The sequence below is a fragment of the Euwallacea fornicatus genome, chromosome 17, assembly GCF_040115645.1.
Source record: "Euwallacea fornicatus isolate EFF26 chromosome 17, ASM4011564v1, whole genome shotgun sequence".
NCBI lineage: Eukaryota > Metazoa > Arthropoda > Insecta > Coleoptera > Curculionidae > Euwallacea > Euwallacea fornicatus.
In genome coordinates this window covers 3019295-3025425 of record NC_089557.1, presented here as the reverse complement: position 1 = coordinate 3025425, position 6131 = coordinate 3019295, and the positions used below count along the sequence as shown (strand labels likewise).

Below are 6131 nucleotides of genomic sequence, written 5' to 3'. Positions count from 1 at the left end.
TCGTTGTACTTTTTTAGTGTAGAGCACGTTGGTGGTTTAAACTGTGGTTTCAAAATGCTATCATCAATGTGCTTCCAATGCCGTAGCAGTTAAGGGGAAAACCTCACATAAACCTTAAAATCTCCGTTGCTAGCCTACAAAAAAATGAATTGGCGCTCGAAAGCAGCCAATACTAATGATAATATGTGTATATAAGCTCAGTCCTGTACCTTAAATGGTTCCTGAGATATCATAAAAAACTGAAAAAACTTCCGTTTTTAACACCATATATATCTCGAAAATGATGCGTCTGCGCAGCCATGTCAATTGAAACTTTTTTCTTGCGATGCGTCCAGGAAACACTCCCTTCATATGCAGGTACATGTTTTGAAATAACCTGGACAACAAATTTCCACTGTTTAAGGGGGCAAAGTGGAAGAAAATAAATGAGTTTTTTGTCCATCTTACCGACTAAGCCAGCAAGTTAAGTTATTATGTTTCCGAACAAAAATATTTTCATTTCGAGTGAGGACAAAAAATAATTCCGAATTGCCTGAAGCCGTTTCAAATATAACTACAAGTGAAAAGGGTTAGTATTCCCTATTACCAAATTCCATTCTATCTCATTTTGTGACCTCATGTGTATCGAATGCTCCCAACTTCAATGTGATATTAAACAGCCGGCCATTAAAACTATCCCCTGGAAAATTAATTTAGCATAATTAATTAATAACAATTAAATAGCACTCGATATATTATACCCACCACTCATCCAAAAGGCCATATTAGCTCAACTTGACACCACTAACACTGACTAGTAAACGGCACATTTCCGTCCTAAAAGAGGTTAATGCCTAAACTGAAACTGATTATTTTAACATCCCATTTATGAAATCCTTATGTTACGAGAAGGATTTAACCAGTGCGTGACGTGAAAATACGAATGCCTATTAGGAAAGTGGTTGAGGGAATGTGAAAGATTACAGGAGAAATCCGCAGGTAATTGAATAAAAATATTTCGTTCGACTACCTAAGGGAAGTTTTTAGGGGTTGCCAACTGACAGCCGCTAATTTAAATTAAGGGATTTGGGGCTCTCGGCGAGCTAGACAGGATTAGGGGGGTGGTAAAGGAAATCTATTGGTAATGTTCATAAGAGAAGGAGAAATTTTGGATGATACTTCTCGTGATTGGTCAGAAACTCAAAGTCACAATAAAAGCGTAATCTGGAGATATGTTTAGCTCTATGCGTTTTACCAGGATTAAATTAAATATAAAATAAATTTTGTCTTTAACCTGAAAATGCTTTTCTTACCGGGTGAACTTATTTTTGTTTTACTTTATCCTTAAGAGGTTTGGTAAAACTACATCGAGGTATATTTACGTGTAAAACCCCACTTTCAGAGGAGGCAATAAGAAGCTCTTGGATGGAACAAAGAGCATTTTCCCTGTTTGTATGTTTTAGCGTGTCATTATTGCGACTGTCTCTACAGGCGTTTTATTTACAAGAAAGTTAAATAAAAATATTCCATTATTACCGTCTTAAGTTTCATAAGAGGTGGAAATTGCATTTCCTCGGTTGCAAACGTGATGGGGCAAGGAAATTTCTCCCTCATCCTCAATGTAAACTAACACTTCACGAACTTTTATCCGGAGCAGTAATGCTTGCCAAAAGGCGATATCTGACACTCTAATATTTGCTTTTAACGTCTTGATGTATCTCGCAAACAACGAATCAATATTCCAACCTCCCCGGGGGAATTTTATTTAATGTTATAAACCTCTTACAATGCGCTCCAGCTAAACGTGTTTTTTAAAAGTCCCCTCGAAAACGAAAGAGCAATTTTTCTTGCTAACGACTCACAGTTTACGGACTGAAAAGTGCATATTTAAACTAAAACATTCATTCTTACCTGTCTCTGAAGCTTCCTGAATAATTTCCTACGTGTAATACGTTTCCTAAGCGTCTAGCCAGGATCCCAACCCCAGGCCATTAAATTGAAGACATTCGTTACTGATAGCGGCTTACCCGTGGGCTTACCTGAACTGACGTCTTGACAAGTCAGCTCATGTCTTTTAACCTCCACGAAATCGTATACACCACAAGCTAGACCGTTTCGCATTGAAAATCATTCAATTTCTAAGTCTTTTGGTGATTTCTCAATGTCAGCCAAAACCACGCGATTAATTAAATTTGCAACAGCAAACTGGAGGATATTATGCAATTTTAGGGCAAACGATAAATCAATAAAGCTCATATGGCGCTGAGAGCTTTTACCATATTTTATCTACGACATGTCCAGCCCCCTTTTACTTGTAAAATTCCAATTTTTCGGGATTTGTTTTGAGGATTCGTATATATTAGATATAAATAAACGCAAGTTCATGTCTAATGGCCACCTTAAAGCACGATAGCCTCAATGATTACCTTGGAGCTTGACTGAATGGAAACGGTTGAATTTGCTGTGATCGAACACAAACCATTACTATTCATTCGGTATTGCACTTTCCAATAATTATTATTAATATTAATTATTGTGAATGTAATATTTGGTATTGCATTAAGGTTGAACATTAACCGTATCAATCAAACATTGAGTTAATAAATGACTAAACACAACTGAGAACCTAGCACGATGTCCGTTAGAAAATGACTAGACTACGGTACTAAGGGAAATGTACCGGGGAAACTAACTAATATTTACAAAAAATAGAACTGACTGTTCTAAGATAAGGCACTCCGACAATCCGCTACACAATCCATCCAAACGATTACTATAGGAACGCACGCACATGACAAGAATAACTGAAATATTCCTGGAAACTCAGGGAAAATGGAAAGACAATCGTCACAACTGGCCATTTTGAACCCTCTTTGCTTACAAGACAATTTCTCAGTCTTTTCACTTCAACCACTCTATTGGACCTTTGCCAAATGCAAACTTTTTTTCTTTAGCGTAAGCGGAAAAATATCAAATGGTCTATATTCCCTTGGAAATAGAAATTCTTCTACTTTGAATATGAAGCGCGATCATTTTCTGATTAGTTAGTAAGTTGCTAATTATCAACTGGATGGGAATACCAAAGCCAATAGAGGAAGGTGAACTGAAAAGTTCTGTAAGTTGCACCCTTGGTGGTGCTTTTTTATAATTTTCCGGTGTGGTCACTATTAAGGACCAAACCGACGTCCTAAGGGGTTTGAGGATGAATGGCATCTACATATATAAAATAAGAACTGCGAAACGATCCCAGGACCACTCTCTGGCTTAAGGGTAGCTATCAGGTGTACTCTATAAACCCTTTATTAAATTAGTACGCACGCAAGTTTTCCGCTATTTTGAATTCCACCAATAATTTCTGGGCGTAACCAAAAGTGACGTAACACGCTTACAGGCTCACGAGTTATAATTCCTCTCACACTTATGGCCAGTTTTATAGGTCTCGCTAAAATAAATCAAATTTTTAAACTCAGAATTCGTCCAATGGGAATTCCGAAGGCGTTGCCTTAACCTTAGATGATAGGTATCGTCAGGTTAAGCCTAACCCATAAAACTGGCACTTAGAGGGATAGTTATGACCTTCAAAGCATCTTTTTAAGAAACTCTTAAGTCAGGCACACTATATTCGAAGCTCTTAAATTGAGGCTAGTTGGCAAATTAAGGCTTTAATGGATCGCAAAGGCCGGAAAATGGGATCAAATCGGGCAAAAGCTCTTATCTTGCTCAATAATACTAACCACAGAATATTTGAGAGCCAATATTACGTGCAAGAACAAACCGCAACGCTACCTTAAAGGGCCATATGTTCATGTCCTTTTATGTAATAAAGGTATCACTAATGGCATAATTTTCCTTTGAGGTTTTATTTTCTAAAGTTGCAACTCAGGACCATCACAAGGCCCTTGAGAAACTTATTGGTGCCACAAAAACCTCTTAATAGGGAACTTTTCGTTGTGCTCATCTTCAAGGGAACGTACAGAAGGGCACAATATTAGTGTTGGGGGCTTCTCAAGCGTCTGACAAGGCATACATTACCATGTCATCAAGAGCTCTAGAACGATCTGAGTACGTATCTGACGGCTGGATTCAGAAACACTTTAGAGAGCTGAAGAGCCTCATGAGGCCGTCAAGGTCATCCACGTGATCTCAAAACGACTTATTAAATGACATATAAATCCACCTATACACCAACAAGAATGAAATTCGTGCTGACCTATACAAAACCAATCAATCAAATCAAAAACCAAATCGAGGTTAATGCTCCTAATAAAGGAGAGGAACTTAAGACATTCAGCTTCCGACGGTCATAAACCTTCTTACGATCTTTCCTTTTCCTGAAAGAAAATCCACAAGACACTTACCTCGCTTCCTGTGGGAGCGAAATAAAAAAATTAATAACAAACTCGCAACTGCACCCCGTCCAATATTCGAATTACCCAGGGATAAAAGGGCAAAGTTTTTAAGCCATCCCGTCGTTCTCATCTCTATTATCGCTTCCCAATATTGGAAACATAGCTTTAGCCTCTGGATCGTAAAGCAGGGTTATTCCAGCCAGTGGCGGAACCGGTTTATTGCTCGTAAAACAGTGTAGTGACAAATAAAACGACACTAACAAGGTGAAAAGTGTTGCTTTTGTAATCTTCCAGAGTAATAAATGGGTGTTCGGATGGGTTTTTGTTGGGTTGCCTGGGAAGCTTGAAGGGTGCATAGCGCAAATAGAGGTGCTTTGGTGAATTAAGATGCCCGTTTGTGGTGAAAGATGAAAGAGGGGGGGGAGGGACAGGAAGATACTTAAATTGTGGTTGTATGACCCAGTAGCACGACCCTGAGCTGATCCACAGTTAGCGTATGTTCTAAAGTCGTAAAGGAGCTTAAGGATTATTTTGTGAGTATAAGTTTTTTTGGGTCAGAACTCTCACAAGTGCCTCATATTGATCTTGATATCAGAGGTAATATAACCCAATTTTGTCCGGAATATTACGTAGATTTTCAAAGAAGAATCTACCTTTAAAAGAAATTATAACACTTTTTTCCCCAAAGCCAAAAAAAAACATCCTCTCCGGGAATTTTATTAGGGAATCAGTTTCTTGGGGTTTGTCTGTCTTCCCACGTTGGGGAAGGTTTTCTGTCCTAATTTGACATCTAATTACAATATATTTTAGTTTACCCTTGGGAGCACATTCGAGGCAGGACGGCGCTACTCTGGGTTTACTTTTAATTAAAAATTCTATCGTCCTCATAAATTAGGTCAGAGGGACTTTACCTATCAAATAATCGCCGGCAGCCTTTTGTTATTATAATTATCTGAGCTATTATAAACCGTGATGACATGCGATCATAGCCGTAAAAGGATTATTTTCCACATGCAATGAAATGCATAAATGGTTGGAAGTTCACTAATGAGTCAGCAAAGGCTGCGTTTAATTTTAACCCTTGAACGATGTTGAATGGATGTTATCATTTAAGGGTCTTGATAATCTTAAACTTAGTTTCACGGAGGAAATTTGTGGAGGTCCAATGGTCACCTTCTGACCCTCAAGTCTCTGTCCTTAGAATTTGGTGCCTCTCGAAAATGTCTGTAGGTTTCTTGAACTGCATATTAGCGGAACTTCACATTTGTACACTAAATAACAACACTGAAAATATAAAGGATGTGTGTTTAAGCTTATTTTTGCAGAAGGATATTATTCAATTCTTTAAAGTTCGTAACCATCCTCAAAACTTCTGAAAAATCCCTGTAAATATCGCTCTAAAGGCCCTTAGACCCAGTTTAGAATTGAATTGACTCTTTTCGGCCAAGTTTTCCCCTATTAGGTCAGGATTTTCCTCAGCTATGGATAAGCTTTCAGACCTGGGAATAAATCAGGTGAGTTCGTATATTTCCATTGTGAACATTAAGCTACTTAGGCCCTTATGCTTTCTATTTCATGCACAGGTTTCTCTGATGTCGTTTCGTAGAGTTCCTACTGCGTTCGTTGTTTTTTTTTTTATTTGGAAAACTTGATGATTTCCATTGCAGATAATATAGGAAACCACCTGTCGTATGTGTGTGTGAGGTCCTATGGTGAATTGAGTCAGGACACAATCCGATCGCGCCATTTCTCCCGTTTGTCGTGATTTGGACCCCTCTCTCATATTTTGCCATCCGCACCCCT

General features: G+C 38.3%; 1 long non-coding RNA gene across 1 annotated transcript; it reads right to left on the bottom strand.

Annotated features, from left to right (window-relative positions):
- On the bottom strand, positions 1–2069 carry LOC136344523 (uncharacterized). The gene is made up of 4 exons (XR_010732977.1): positions 1891–2069; positions 745–816; positions 448–679; positions 1–376 (listed from the first exon to the last, which is right to left on the bottom strand). It is a non-coding gene; the product is annotated as an uncharacterized lncRNA (long non-coding RNA).
- Between the last annotated feature and the right edge of the window lie 4062 nt (positions 2070–6131).